Raw genomic sequence first — 16,626 nt, forward strand, 5'->3', positions numbered from 1 at the left:
ACAGGGCAACTTGGACATGCTCTCAAGGTGGGCCGACCAAAACTGGATAGTCTTCAATGCAGAGAAATGCAAGGTGCTGCACCTCAGTAGCAAGAACCCTCAGCATACTTACAGGCTCAGCAGTGCTACGCTCACTAGCACCATGACCGAAAGGGACTTGGGGACCTTGATTGACCACAAGATGAGTATGAGCCACCAGTGTGATGCAGTGGCAGGGAAAGCTAACCAAACTCTGGTGTGCATCCACTGATGCATCTCAAGCAAAACCAGGGAAGTCATTCTCTTGCTTTACTTGGCCCTGGTGAGACCGCAGGTGGAGTATTGTATCCAGTTTTGGGCCCCCACTTCAGGAAGGATGTGGAGAAGCTTGAGAGGGTCCAGAGGAGAGCCACTCATATGATCCAAGACCTGGAGGGAAGGCCATACTAGGAAAGGCTGAGGGACATGGGACTCTTCAGTCTGGAGAAGAGAAGGCTCAGGGTGGACTTGGTGGCAGCCTCCAACTTCATAAGAGGGGTTCATAAGGACCTGGGAGAACATCTGTTCACCAGAGCTCCCAAAGGGATAACAAGGTCTAATGGCCATAAACTTCAAGAAGGCTGTTTTAGACTGGATATAAGAAAAAAGTTCTTTATGATGCATATGTCCAGGGTCTGGAACAAACTCCCCCGAGAGGTGGTGCAAGCACCTACTCTGGACTCCTTAAAAAAAAAAGCTGGATTTATTTCTTGCTGGGGTCACTTGATCCCAGCTGACTTCCTGCCTATGGCAGGGGGGGGCGACCTGGTGATAGGGGGGCTAGACCTGATGATCTTATGAGGTCCCTTCCAGCCCCTAATGTCTATGTCCAAATCACTGATACTCTGAATCTGCATCGAATCTTCAGATTTGGATTCAGCTGAATTGAATCGGGACAGTGATCCGAATCAACGAATCGAATCACTGTCCCCCAAATCAGGCCGAATCTAAATCCAAATTAAATATGGCCCACTTCACACACCCCTAGTATCTAACAGTGTTGCAAGTTTGACAGATACTTCCAAAAATATAAGAAAAAATATAGTACTGTAGAAGTATTAACTTATAAAGTGGTGATTTCATGTTTAGTGGCTGACATGAAATTATTTCTAGAGAAACTGTGCAGCATATTTGTTTTGAGTAGCTATGTAATTTTTCTATAACTGTTCACACAACTACTGAGCATGCACACTAGGACACGTATTGGCTGGGCAGGCACATGGCTATATACACATGTATGCTGGGTGTGTGAGTTACAGTATTCTATCTAGCAAAAACTCATGACTAGCAGGTACTAAATGCTGGTGGAGTCAGGCAGCCCTCTCAGTAGCCTAACTCTGAGGTACATGCATACATAGCCATTCACCTTCCCAGCCAGTATATAGCCTACTGTGCATACAGTCGTCCACACTGCACAGGTGATAGACTTGCAAACTATGTATGTGCACTGAAAATGCCACTTGCATAGCCAAAAAACTAGAGTGCAAAGTGAAAAAGAATTTTCCTCAACATACATAGAAATGCAATGAAAACAAATGGGCAGTATAGGGATTATGGAATATACTATGGAGAGAATGGAAGAGGAAATATTAAATGGGGAAGAAAGTGTATTTAAAAAAAAAAAAAAAAAAAAGACTGCCATGGGTATCCTGGAAAATAAAGTAAATCACAGAAAGAGACAAATTGAAGACTATCAAAGTGAAAAAATAAAAAGAACTTGGATCAGTGAATCAGATAAATATTAAATCATAAAAATAGAAGTGAGTCAAAAAGAAAAAATGAGCAATTTAAACAAAGAGAAAGGAAAGGAACTTGACAAAAAGGGTAAACCAACAAATTAAAAAATTGGTGATTCATCAAGGAAAAGACCTCAAAACAGTGAATGTGCTGAATGCAAATAGGATTGGGAAAACATAACAGAAAGGAACTATTTTTCAAGGGATGTATTGGAGTAGGGAGATGTAGCTTTGTTAGGAAAATACTAATGACAAAAGATGAACATGGGGAGGAAGAGATGTTCTGTGACCTCTCAGGACTCTGTTGATACGGTACTATTTTTGGCATGTAGACTGATTTCTGTGGAGCTGACAACAGAATGCCTGTTGGGGAAAAGTTAAAAGCATACTTAATAGCTAGTTTTCATTTGTGGAAGGCTTTTTATGAACTATTTTTTAACTTCGAAAAAGAATAAGGCAGATGCCTGCTCTATCAAAACTTTCTCCTAGAAAGTTATGGAACAAAATGTATCCATGGTTGGCCATATTTTTTTTGCAAATTTTCAATATTAAGTGTAGGGGATTATTGAGTCCTCTTGTTCTTCTCATATCCTATTAAATATCATTAGTTAACAATTAAAACTTCTCCACTTTATTTTTCTCTAGCTTTTGTGAGTGTAGTTTCTTATACTTCCTACAAAAGTTACTAAATCACTTATTATTTATGTTCCTCTACTTAAATAAAATCATATTAATCTGTGCTTTAAAATTTATTGCTGCTATTGTCCACTTATTATGTGGGCCAAAAGTTGTGCTTCACAGACAGTGGAAATGACCGTCCTTTGGCCAAAAATAAAATCATTAGATATGTTCAGTTTAGGATGCCCAAAATTGAATGCAGAGCTCTAATTGTGGCCCTAGTAGTGGCTGAAGGAGAGAGAAGCTTTTCCGCTCTCTTTTTTTTACATTACATATAATGTAATGTACACACACACATTATATATAATGAGATACACACACACACACATTCAAAACCATTATTATTCCATTAACTGTTTAAAAAATCACATTTCATATGTAATATTTTAACTTTTGTGAAACTGCTTAACTCAGGATATATTCTGGTCTGAATATGTTTAGGATGTTTGTGAATGAGTTTAACAACTTTACCTCCATGCTAATCCAGGCTCTTCAATTTGGCCTGCTTGTAAGATTTTTAGAAAGTAAGTGAAAAATTAATACAATTTGCTCACAGCCACATTTCAAATGAGGTTGATGAAATATTTTTGTTAAGTAAATCATATCAAATATAAAATTATGATTTTGCTCATGGAAAAGGAAAAGACAACCTATTTACACTGCCAAAATTGTCAGTTTCTACCACACATTGAGATGATAAAGTTCCTCATTGCCTCTTATAAGAAGAAAAAAGAACAGAAAATACTTCTTAGATCTAGTTCACCACAATATCCTCTGAGTTGCGTTTATTTGTACCTACAGATAATTTTTGCTCTAGTGCTGAAACCTGATTTTTTGCATTAGATGGACCATGCATAAAATATGTGCGGAACAGGTGAAAGATTAGGGTCTTGAACTGTATTTTGATAATACCATTGAGAGGTATTAAGGGAAGGAAATTAATGGACACTTCTTGGGAATGAACCCAATGTCAGAAAGATATGAGTCAGTGTCTATGTAAGCAGGGACCTTGTTGAATAAATATAGTTATTAATTTGTGTTTATTCTGCTGATTTTTTTTTATTATTATTATTTTTTTTTACATGATTCCTAGCAAACAGAATCAGTAATTTCACAGTTTAAAGCACTGCTTCATTTCAGCTGTGTCTCTGTGAAATGGTTTGTTAGATCTTATTCAGGATCTGCTTGTTCAAACCTGAGTCAATTTGAAGCCAGACAAACCATGACTCCTGCACCACTCTTGTTTAGTGTATAGCTTTAACACTTTCCATTAAACAGGCTTTAATTATTCAAATTAATAGCAAAGTAGTAAATTACGGCCTATTCAGAATTCACTAACAGAAGATTAGCGAACAGAAAAATTACGTAAGTAAATATTGTTCAAACTCTACAGAAGAAAACAGAGCTAATGCTCAAAATAATTTTGGATTACTACTGTCAGCAGGTTTATTGTTTGAAAGGAGCATGGCTATGAAAAATTAACATTAAATTCTCTGGTTTTCCCCTAGAGATTTCATCATCAATATAAGTGGCATACTTCCTATTCTTTTTAACAACCCAGCTATCTTACCATAAAACAATTCTGGTATACTGGAAATACTAAAATATGATAATATGGGCCAAATGGCATATGTAGAAACCATCTTTAATGGAAAATGTTTGCTAAGACCTAGCATAATATCTTCCTCCTTAGATTTTTTTTGCCTTGTTTCTTAGATTCATACAAAAACAATCTGCAATCAGTGCTGCTGACAGAATTCTTAAAAACTGCTCAAAACTTGTTAAAAAATGAGGGTGATAAAGATAAAAAATGGTTTATGATGAATTTATTGAAATATTTCCTTAAAGCTGTGTTTCTCAACCTTTTAAGTAGCAAGTACCCCCTAACTTCTGAAAATTTTAATAAGTACCCCAACACAGTTTTCCAGGGGATTTTATATTTACAGACTAACGTGTGCCATATGTTGGAAGAAGGGCTGTGTATATAAGGCCATGATATGACAGATATCTGATCTGCTGTAGGTACGATTGCCACCCTTTACACCAGGGGTGTGTAACTCAAGTATGTACCTGGGCTAGAGGTGATGTTGGTCAAAACTAGGAGGGCTGAACTCAGTGCTGTGCAAAGCGTAGCATGCCAAATTATTACTGGGGAATTTAAAGCGCCACGCAGTGTGCAGCGCACCAAATTTTTTGCCATAGTTTTGAGAGGAGGAAGGGGCAAGAGAGGAAAAGAGGGTGAGAGAGAGTATTGGGGTACTCATGTACCCCCTGCCAGTGTCTTGTGTACCCCCAGGGGTATGCGTACCACAGGTTGAGAAACTATGCCTTAAAGCACAAAGTAACGATACGTTTATATGGTCTTGACAATGGTGGATAGATTGAAAATGCATTTAGGACGTCCATTGTCTACCAGCTGTCAAATACCAAGGTGAATAGGAAAAAATATTGAATTTATCAATTTTTCAGAGAGAACTTCCCTCTGGAGCGAACATAGCATTGAACCAGCACTTGAAAGACTTAGGTTCAACTCATATCTCATAAACTAATCTAGCCTGTGCCTCAGTTCCCCATCTGTAAAATGGAGATAATGTCTTTTCTAGTTCGTTGGTCTCTGTGTTGGGAGAACAAAATATGCTATGTAGCAGTTGCTCTGATACTATGATAATGATGGCCACATGAAAACATAAATAGATATATTTTTAAACCTTTTTATATTCACAGATTTTTTTTTTTTTTTACTCTGATCCCACAATTTTCTTTTAACAACTACTTTATTTGGTGATATGCTACGGAGACATCCAAGTTATTAAAGAAACAAGATTAAAAAAACAAGATAAAAATATACTCCTGGGATGGGTTCTGCTGGTTTTAAATCCTTTACATATCTATTTTATATTTTTTTTCTCCCTTTGAGAGAGACTTTTTGCTACGTTTGTCCTTGTTTTCTGAAGCTTCGCAATTTTTCCAGACCACTTTGAATTTTGGTTTATTCTTTTTGTCTGCTTATACGCACTCAGTTTCCCTGTAAATATTGCTCACAGAGAATTTATGCCAAGGAAATGCCTGAAAGATACTCAGCAGCCATGTATGGTGCAGAGCTTGTGTTCTTTGTTACATTCATCAGACAGAAGACCCTGGAAACTTCAGGAGTCCTGGACTGGATTACAGCTACCAGAAAGAAAATTAAGGGAATGCAAGGAGAAATCTCTGGCCACTGGGGTTAAAGACAGTAAGGGGGAGTTCTTAATAAATCAGGAACAGAAAAAAACATAAATGATGTTAGTGTTCCATCAGCAGATGAAAATGACAGCATTGTTAATAATAATAATGCAAAAAGGGCAGAATTGTTCAATAAACAACATTTCTATTTTGTATTGGCAAAAAAGCCAGTTCTTGAAATGCTTTTCATTCTAACCATAACTACGGAGGATTTAAACAGCTGCTTCTGTAGTTAGAGATCATTAGACTGGCAGATTGGAAAAGTTACATGAAGAATTTAAAAAAAGGTCTCTATGGCCTCTCACACCATTCATGCTGATTTTGAAAAAAGTTCAAAAACACTGGGAAAGTCTAAGAAACAGGAAGACAGCTTAATTTTTAATGGGACAGCTTAATATTTAATAAGCTGTCCCTGGTGGATGGACTGACACTGGTTATGATTGGCCTGTTTATATATAAACAAACAAAAGAACATTGAGAAGTAGAAGAGAAATAATATACCTCTTTATGTGGCATAGGTGCACTTGCCCCTGGACTGCTGTGTCCAGTCCTGGTGCCCAGAGTTCAAAGAGGATGGTGAGAAATTTCAGAGTGTTCAAAGAATGATCAAAGATTGGAATACCGCCTCATAGTGAAAGACTCATGGAACACAATCTCTTTAGCTTGCAGAAGAGAAGTTTAGGAGATAATTTGATCACAGTCTGGAAGTATCTACAGGGGAAAGAGATCGTTTGTTAAAAATGGGCTCTTCAGTAGAGAAAGGCATCATCATCTGTGAGGGGAACAAATTCAGACTAGAAATAAGCTGTAAATATTTAACGATGAGTATAATTAACTATTGGAACAACTTACCAAGACTTGGACTGGATTTTCCATCATAAAACCTATAAACCAAGACTGGATGCTTTTTTGAAAGCTAAATTGTATTTCAACCACTGCTGAAGCAGGAATTGATTCAATAAAGTCCTATGGCCTGTGCTAGAGGGCTGGATTAAATTATCACAAAAGTCCTTCCTGGCCCTATAACCTATGTAGCATCACTGATGATTGTGAAGGGAGCAGCCTTCCTGACTGACTGCTTGGGAATGCTCCACAGATCAGTCTGGCATATACTGTGTTAAATGATGCAGAAAACAGAGCCCAGAAAGCTAGTTAAAAGCATTGGGCAATGGAAGAATGCTGGCCTGGAGATGTTACCATGGAGAAATGCTTAGCATGGCCTTGGCTAGGAACTTGAAAAAAGTTTGCAAGCTGGCTGCAAGTCCTGGGGGAGGAGATGTTCCAGCAGTTTCTAAAAATGCATAGGTCAAATACATTCCTGTGTGAAGTGAGAGCATCAGAAGCAGAGCTGTTAATTCATTTGTCCTGAACATAAAACCAAAGAATAAAGATACCGCTAGTCCTCTATGTGGCTATATTTTTTGGCAACAGATAAAGGGATTTGGATACGAGAATTTCTTCACAGAACATGACCAAAAATCAAAATAATAGGAAAATGCAGTTTAATACCAAGCACTCCCATATTATATTTGACTACAGTTTTTGCAAAAGAGAAAAACAAAAGCATTGTTATAAACGGTAACTTTCATGGTGCTCACAGTTCAGGGGAGAACTGCTGTCAGTTCTGGAGGTCTGAAAGGAAAGACAAACTGGAAATCAGTCATGCATATAATCCCCTAATGCATTAACAGATTCTGTGGTTAATGCTCTCAGTCTAAGTGTCTGATTTTAGGAATGATGAAATATCATGAGATGGATGATATCTGTGCGTACTAAAGCAAGTTGCATTAAAGAGTGAGAGTGGGAAGTGTGGGGAGAGGAAACAACTAAATATACTTTCTTCAATGTTCTAGTTACCATAACACTCCTAAACCCTGAAATGTTTATCAAAAAAAATTCCTCTGGTAGCCTAAATGGAAAAGGCAATTCAGTGTTGGTTACTCAGCTGGATCCTCTGCAGAATAATTTTTAATATTGGAGCTCATCCAAGAATAGAGGGACCCCAAAAAACAAATGGGAGTCAACTAAAATAAAACCTTAGAAGAACCTTTAGAGAGGCTTCTGAAATGTGTTAGAACTCCAGTATCTAGTAAATATAAGCACATAAGCTCTGATATAAGTACATTTTGGCTGCTGAGTTGACCCAGTCACCCAAGTGAATGCCAATTTCAAAATCAGGTAAGATTTATAACAGAATAACATGTATATATTTTTGCCTCTCAGGTATGCAGTGGTTAATTTCAGGGCTTTGTTGCTAGTCAGTTTCAGTTACAAGGAAGAAATGGATGCCACATATTTGCATGGTATACATTATTTACATTACATTATTTACATTGGTCCTATCAGCCTTAAACTGAGAGAGAGACCAACATACATAGGCATCTGCTTTCGTCCTCATCTCAGAAGTTGCTGACCCTCCTCCCCACTCTGTGGCATCTTCCTTGTCTGGTTGCCAGGCCACACTCATTAGATTCATCATGCTGCCCTCTGCTGACTTACCGCTTCTCAGCTGATTTATCAGAATTGCTATTATTTTAACCGCACCCAAAACTATGAACTGCTCATTATATGCAAAACCCACGCCAACTCCATTAGAATTCTAAAGTCATAGAAGACCTTGTTTTTCCCCTATAATAAATATTAAGAATCGCTAGATACAACACCCTTTTAAATATTGTTTAACTAAATGTATAAACACTTAGATCTTAGAGAATTGGGGCAATGTCAATTATAGTATTGCAGATTGGTTCTAGGAAACGTGCATACATAAAATGCAGTTCACTTACTCCATCAGTAAAGTCTAATTTTAACAGATTTGTTTTTCATCCCACAAAAGACAGAGAAACCTCTCCTGTCAGTCATCTTCCTCTGCTGAAACATTTGGGTCTCTCTCTTTTGGGTGAGCTAAAAAGTTCTTCAAACAGTACTGTCATTTTAGATTCCTTCTATAAAATATATTTTCATTTTGACTGTAAAACACTCTTAGAGCTTTTGAAACCTGAATTATTACTGTGTTTTTATCATGATCCACTTGATTGATGCTTTGAGAATGATTCACTATCAAATATAACTGCTGCAATTACAGTGGTGGACTATAGAGTACAGAGAAATTAACTATTAAGGGGATCATTTCTGCAAATTAGAATTCAGAGTTTATTGCACTGGGACTATTTGAACACCATCTGCTATACTGTCTTAAAACTGCTGCTCTGTTTGCTGCTTCTGCTGCTGTGTACATGGAACATAAGGGTTTCAACACAGAAATCATGGTAATGGAGACTATAAATTCCTATTTTTTTGTTCAGAACATTTTCAACAGTCTCCTAGTAACTTGCTATTCTGATACCATACTTTTATAATGCTCAGAGCTCTGTTTATATTGGTGGTGGGTGCTGTAACTTGGCCTGAGACTAGCTTCTATATGGCTGAAGGAGAAAACAATAGTATGCCCCTTGGCCTGCTCATACTGCTCCAAATTCATCCCCTTCCACTGCAGACAGTCCCTTGCAGAGCAGAAGTTTGGTAGTGTATAGGGCTCAAGTTTTCGAGGCACTATATATACACATTATTAATAAGTCAAGTGATTTGCCCAAGGTCACAAAGGAAATAAGCTGCTGAGGTTTAAACTGATCCCAGATCACATCAGTCCCAATCAGTGCTTTAACTACAAGACTAGCAACTTTCCTTTCTTTCAACTAAAATTTACCACAGTGGTTAGGAAAAATAAGTAATTCAACAAATCCTTCACGTGGCATCTAAACTACAAATATATCTAACATTAAAGCATAGTTGATAATAGTGTGAAAAATCGGTAGCTGACAAAGCTAAGCTATTGGGAAATGTGATAGAAGATGAAAGTAAGTGCAGAGGAGGTTAAAGTAATGCACATCAAAAGGAACAATTTAAGACACAACATTGGGCTGTGTAGTGAATGTGATCAATCAAAAGAAGACTTAGGTGTTACTGATGACAGCTCTGATTGGCTCAGTACAAAGTGTCTAAAAAACAAACAAGATATTAAGCCATATACATGTAACCCTTCTTCCAGGCCCTGGGGGCAATACAAGGACCTGGTCCAAACTGGGGTGGGGGGATGGCTTGAGCTCCCACCTAAAATTCTAGGAAAACCCCCGCCACTGAGGGTGCTAAAAGAAAAACGTCTCACTCACAAGCAATTTGAAAAAATAGAATGGTCTATTAAAGGTAAATATGTAATTAAAATAACTAAACCTATCTAATTTACCGTTCAACTTTTAAACTCCCCAACTATTTAAGCCCCCCAAATATCAATTATGGCAAATATTGAATACTAATTGTATTAATGAAGAGATTTGGGGAGAGTAAAGGCCCAGGTTGGCAATGCTGAATTTTTTCATTGCCCACTGAGTTTAGTGGGAGGGACAGATGCTATTTGCTGTGCTAAATATGAAGAGACCCAGTATATTAGTAAATGTTATTTGTATTATTATTGTACTTAATCTGTTCCTTACTTCATAAGTTGATTTGAAGGTGCGTACATTTCAACTACTTTAGCATCATCCTATTTCACTGCAGGATATCCTATGTATCTTTGTCATTTCCAAAGAAGAATCAATATGAGAACATTCACAGTTCATGCAACAGCTCCCTTGGGTTCAGATTTCTGTTTCATGACTCATGAAGTGTTCATTTGTGCAAATCAGTTTAATTATTTCAATTACTGCTATCCTTTTTGTTGCATAGTCGTTGTCAAATAGAGCATTTTAATGAATCATAGAAACCTTGAATTTAGGGCTGTATTGTATTTGCCAATTAAATAGATGACTTGGTTAGTGCTAGCACTGTGTGTGGGGATACATGTTACATGTAGTTGCTTTTGGCTTTCTGAAGAATTTACAATTTAGAAAATAGACCCATAACATAGTATGGTCCAACATATCTAGTTTTTGTTGTGTACCCCACAGTGGAAAGGGGTAGGGATGGGAAAGTATTCATAGATTCTAGGGTCGGAAGGGACCTTAATAGATCATCGAGTCCGACCCCCTGCATAGGCAGAAAAGAGTGCTGGGTCTAGATGACCCCAGCTAGATGCATATCCAACCTCCTCTTGAAGACCCCCAGGGTAGGGGAGAGCACCACCTCCCTTGGGAGCCCATTCCAGGCCTTGGCCACTAACTGTGAAGAAGGTTCTTCCTAATGTCCAGTCTAAATCTGGTCTCTGCTAGCTTGTGGCCATTATTTCTTGTAACCCCCGGGGGCGTCTTGGTGAATAAAACCTCACCAATTCCCTTCTGTGCCCCCGTGATGAACTTATAGGCAGGTCGCCTCTCAACCTTCTCTTGCAGAGGCTGAAGAGGTCCAGGTGCCCCAGTCTCTCCTCATAGGGCTTGGCCTGCAAGCCCTTAACTATACGAGTGGTCCTTCTCTGGACCCTCTCCAGGTTATCCACATCTCTCTTGAAGTGTGGCGCCCAAAATTGAATGCAGTATTCCAACTGCGGTCTGACCAGTACCCGATAGAGGGGAAGTATCACCTCCTTGGATCTGTTCGTCATGCATCTGCTGATGCACGATAAAGTGCCATTAGCTTTTCTGATGGCTTTGTCACACTGACAACTCATGTTCATGTTGGAGTCCACTAGGACTCCAAGATCCCTTTCCGCTTCCATGCCACCAAGCAGGTCATTTCCTAGGCAGTAGGTGTGCTGGACATTTTTCCTCCCTAAGTGTAGCACTGCATTTCTCCTTGTTGAATTGCATTCTGTTGTTTCCGCCCATATGTCCAACCTGTCCAGGTCTGCTTGCAGCTGTTCTCTGCCCTCTGGCGTGTCCACTTCTCCCCACAGTTTTGTGTCATCCACAAACTTGGACAGAGTACACTTCACTCCCTCGTCCAAGTCGCTGATGAGGACATTGAAGAGTATCGGTCCTAGGACCTAGCCCTGCGGGACTCCACTGCCCACACCCTTCCAGGTTGATACCGGCCCATCCACTATGACTCTCTGGGTGCAACCCTGTAGCCAATTTGCCACCCACCGCACCGTGTAGTCATCTAAGTCACAGCCTCTTAACTTGTTCACCAGTATGGTGTGGGATACCGTATCGAAGGCCTTCCTGAAGCCTAAGTATATGACGTCAACCCCTACTCCTGCGTCCAGGCGTCTTGTAACCTGTTCATAAAAAGAGACTAGATTAGTCAGGCATGATCTACCTGCTATGAACCCGTGCTGGTTTCCCCTCAGCATAATTTGGGTACTTTGTGGTAAGTATTGGGTACTTTATGGCTCCCTGATTCTCTGGTTACTTTTGTATTGGCCTTGTTCCCAATATACATTTACACATGGGGGTGGGGGTGGGGCAAGGCATCTACACGAGACATTTACTGTGCAGTAGACTACTTAGATGTGCAGTGAATGTTGCATGTCTACACGTGTGCCCCTATTGGGCTGGAGTAAACTAATTTACTCTGCAGCAGGATCATGCTTGTATTTACAAGTACAATCCTGTTGCAGAGCTTTTTACTCTGCAGCAACACATGTGTAGATGCTGCCCTGGCTGGCTGGGAAGTGAGGGTGCTTCAATGTGGGGGCTGCCTGCTGGCTAGCACCACACTGAAGCACCCCTTATGCCTCAGCCAGCCCCTCCTCAGCACAGTGAACTAGGGGGAGCAGTCCCAGGCTGGAATGCTGACCCCATGGGCCCCTTGCCAGTTGGGGCTGCTCTGACCTGGCTCAATATGCTGTGGTCTCAGGTTCATTGGAAGACAGTGTGCCCTGAAGCAATAAACTCCAGAGCAATAACCCTGGGAGTTTATTCATGCACATTAATTGTACATGTAGATGAGCCCTCTTAGGACTGTTCTACCCTAAACAAACTAAATCTTTCTATTAAGTGAAGGGGGGGGGGGGGGGGGGGGGAAGAGAGCTATCTTGGCTTTGGGACCAAAATCCTCAACTAGGATTATTTAGCAAATTTCAGGTCCAGAAATCTGATATATAAAAGATAGGAGGTACTAAAACATTCAGAGGTAGATTAACGGTGTTTATTTAAAAAGATTTTTAAAACTTTACTGTAAAGATTGCAATGAAACTTGCTGCAAAACTTTTTAAAATGATATATTCAGTGGTACTTAGGTTAATGTGTGTTCCTCAGTCACTTGTGAGCTGTAGAAAGAGAGAGTTTTTAGTGTGGGTGTGTAATCACAGAATCAAAGAATTAGAGCTGGAAGGGATCTCAAGAAGTCATGTGGTTTATTCACCTGCCTGAAAGCCAAGATTTTGCTATATCTAAACCATTTCTGACAGATATTTATCTAACTTGTTCTTGAAAAAATTCCAGCCCCTTGTATAATTTGTCTCATTTTGTTTACCCTTACATATTAATGCTCTGTTGATTTTTTTGCTTTAGGATAGGTATTACCAAGTGCTTTATTAAACAACTCGTAATATTTATTAAAACTGGTTGTTTTAATACGTGGGCAAGCTGGATTCAAAGCGGGGCTAGGGAAAGCAAAACATGAAAAGTCTACTTGAGAAGCAAAGGAAGAAAAAGTGAAGTAAAGAGGTACTTCTGGAAAAATGTTACTGCTGGAAAAACAGTTGGTATATGAAAGAAAAAAGCGAAAAAAATCATCCAAAGAATGTAAATGAAAACCTTTTAAAATTGTTTTCAAAATATTTGCTGTAAAGCATAAATGCATTGGTTTTTACCTTAAACATATATGATCTTGCATTCTTTGATTTTGCAGAAGACTTTCTATTAAGGATTTGACATCTCCCATGGGAATCTTCTCAGCTTTGAAGTGAAATGGCAGTGGTGCAGAACCATTAAATGAGGTGATTTCTCTCAATTTTACTTCTTTGTAAAGCAAATGCAGTCAGTGGGACCAAAACCAAAAGGCTCATCCAGATGAGTGTGCACATGCAGTTTGCAGCGCCTTAAACCTGTTTGTGGTGTTGCAAAATGCAGTATGGTGCCAAAATTTGATACTGGGATTCCCCAGTATCAAAATAAAAAACTGCCACAAAAAGTAGCATGGTGCACGTAATAACAGCACGCACCACCAGAAATGGAGCCTAGCCATCCGGAGCCATGCTGGCTGCTGGCCAGGCACTGTGTGCCTGGTTCACTGCTGTTGCTGCCTGGGAGGACCCCAGGACTCTAGGGCTACTAAGGCCAACAAAGGCTTTGATCCCAGCCTCCCCTACCCGACCTGAGACAATTTGGTGCATGCCAGAGCTCACAAGCCAGGGGCATGTTTTTTGTGCTGCTTCTTTTTGTGCCCCTGGAAATGCACACCTCTGCATGTGGGCATGTGCCCAAAGAGTTTCGGATAGTCTGCCAGAGAACTTGTGTCCTTTACTTGATTAGGTTTTAGTCTGGATACTTGAATGTTAAAGTCCTTTTCACTCTACAAATTCAAATATAACACTTGACATTCTAATAAAAGACCATCCAAATTCTGAATAACCCACACCATACTCAAAGACAAAGGCTTTCCTCCCATTCACTCATCCTAAAAAACAAGACAAAATTAACAATCCTGAAAATTTCAGAATTTTTTATAAAAGAAATCTGTGGTCTGCAGTCTTTTGAATCTCCTCATATTTTCCCTGGAAAGATGACTAGGTTTTAGGCTCATATTTGTGACCTCAAAGAATAAACAAGTCTTAGGTTCCACTTTTTGGCCACCTGCAATTGCTTTTAGCCTTAGTAACTTTCTGTATGCATGCAGTATGAGTTGCTTTCCCCCGCTGTGCCTGTCTCCTCTGTTGTGTTGTATTGAGACACTAAAGTAAAACTGACCATAATCTTATTAGGAGTCTGGCTAGGAGTAGGATACTTGTCAACTTCATTTTACTTCTTACACACAGAATAAAAAGGCACAGTGAGAGAAGTACCTTGCTTTATGAACACATCTGTTTTTTGCTACTTAGTAAATATATGCAATGACTTGCTAGCGTAGGATCACACACCTTGTGGATATTGGGTTTTTCATCAAGTGGAGTTGTTAGGGCCCTGGTTTTATTGGGGGGGGGAGAGGGGGTTGCTATTGTTTATCGGAAAAGGGGAACGTGTAAATGATCAGCACACTGGCCCAGACAACAAATTAGATTAAACAATTCAATAACATTCGCTTTCAATACCAGGTAGCACGAGATACCTGAAGTTTGTGACGGCACACAATTTTGTCAGAGGTGCATTTAACATGAAAAGGCAGCAGTGGCATAACAAGCAGCACTGGTGCCCTGTGGGAGAGCATGGCAGGGAGGGCCCATTTCAGGGCGGGGCGGGGGTGGCGGGGAATAGAAGTGCAAATTCTCATAGTGTCATAGTTGGTAGGGTCGGAAGGGACCTGAGCAGATCATCAAGTCCGACCCCCTGCCATGGCAGGAAAGGATGCTGGGGGCAAACGAGGAGGTTTAGCCCCCTTTTGAAGACCCCCAGAGTAGGGGTGAACACCACTTCCCTTGGAAGTTGGTTCCAGATCCTAGCTGCCCTGACTGTGAAGTAGTGCCTCCTGATGTCTAGTCTGAATCTACTCTCGGTCAACTTCTGGCCATTATTCCTTGTTACTCCTGGTGGTGCTCAGGGGAAACAGGGACTCTCCTGTTCCAAGTTTATAGATGGCCACCAGTTCCCCCCTCAGCCTTCTCTTGTGGAGGCTGAACAGGTTCAGGTCCTGTAGCCTCTCCTCGTAGGGCCTGCCCTGCTGCCCCCTGATCATGCGAGGGCCCTACTCTGGACCCTCTCGATGCTGTCCACATCCCTCCTGAAGTGCGGTGCCCAGAACTGGACACAGTACTCCCAACTGCGGCCTGACCAGTGTTGCATAGAGGGGGAGGATCGCCTCCTTGGACCTCCTAACGGGCAGGACATGGGTTCCAACAGCAGGGGCAGATTATGCCTTCCACATGTGGGATGTGGAGGAGCAGCAGCCTTATTTATGCTGGGAACTCTTGACACAGTCCAGCCCCTGGCTGAGTTGCTGCTGCCTTCACCTGTGCTCTGCCCACCTCAGCTGTTGTTCTGAAAGTGACAGCAGCTGGGCACTGTCTAGGAGCTCCCAGCGTGGGTATGCTGCCATGGTCTGAACCCTGCAGTGGCGCTTATGGTGCCCATCTTAACTTGATGCCTGATGGGGGTGCCCCTCTTGCCCTTATGTCCCTGAGATGCAGCCCTGCGCAGTGCTGGAGGCTTCCTTTGGTGCCGGACATGGCACCTTTTTGTTCCATAGAAAGAGAGGAAAAGTGGGGCTGGAAGGAACCCAGGAGGCTGGATGTCCATCTCACTGCTCCAGGCCCAGGGTGACTGTCAGCCACAGCTAGGGAGAGGAGCCTGCCTTATTGCTCTTGACAAATGGAATGGACCAGCACAAAGTCCTAGTCACCTGGGCTGTAGCCCTGTGGGAGAGGCAACGCTGACTGTGGTCTGCAGGTGATTTTCAATTGATCCACAGAACTGGCTGAATCCCTTCCACCCCCAGGGCTTTCCTCTTCTCCTGAGCACATGCTAGGGAAGTGGTGGAAAGGCCAGAGTGGCATTGATCAGCTTTCTCTGGCTGGGCCCTTCAAAAATCCTTGCGCCCCTGGGCCTTTGCACCGAGCACCTGCTTTTAACATAGGTGAAACCAAGCAGGACCCAAGGCAGCACCTGAAAGTAGACAAAAGGCTCCTCCTGGGGCCCCCAGAGGACTGCTCCCAGGGGCTTGCAAGTGGCAGAGGCAGCACCCCCTCCCCCAGGACGCACCACCCTCCAGCTCCACAGCTCACACCTGGAGAAGGGAAGGGGCCAACCTTTCCTCCTGCCCTGTGTTTTCTCCTCCAGTTGGCTGGCTCAGAGTCCCCCCTCCCCCTATTAGCTGGCTTGGACACCCCCCTCTTTTTTCCTCTTATTGGCTGGCTTGGAGACCTCAGGCTCTCCCTCGCTTCCAACCGGACGGCGGCGCTGGTTGCCCGGCTGGCGTTGCCGCGGCGCGCGCGCGCGCGCCGGCT

At 41.4% G+C, this 16,626-nt stretch overlaps 2 protein-coding genes across 2 annotated transcripts in view; one reads left to right on the forward strand and one right to left on the reverse strand.

Annotated features, from left to right (window-relative positions):
- The window catches only part of PRRG1 (proline rich and Gla domain 1), a 105,356-nt gene extending 99,181 nt beyond the window's left edge, over positions 1–6,175 (reverse strand). The window contains exon 1 of the mRNA XM_025205263.1: positions 6,156–6,175. The gene's annotated coding sequence lies outside the window, so the exon portion shown is untranslated. The remainder of the gene's footprint in view (positions 1–6,155) is intronic.
- Positions 1–16,626, forward strand: part of CFAP47 (cilia and flagella associated protein 47) — a 757,346-nt gene that overhangs the window by 6,228 nt on the left and 734,492 nt on the right. The gene's annotated exons all lie outside the window — the stretch shown is intronic.

Source organism: Alligator sinensis, unplaced genomic scaffold, assembly GCF_000455745.1.
Source record: "Alligator sinensis unplaced genomic scaffold, ASM45574v1 scaffold243_1, whole genome shotgun sequence".
NCBI lineage: Eukaryota > Metazoa > Chordata > Crocodylia > Alligatoridae > Alligator > Alligator sinensis.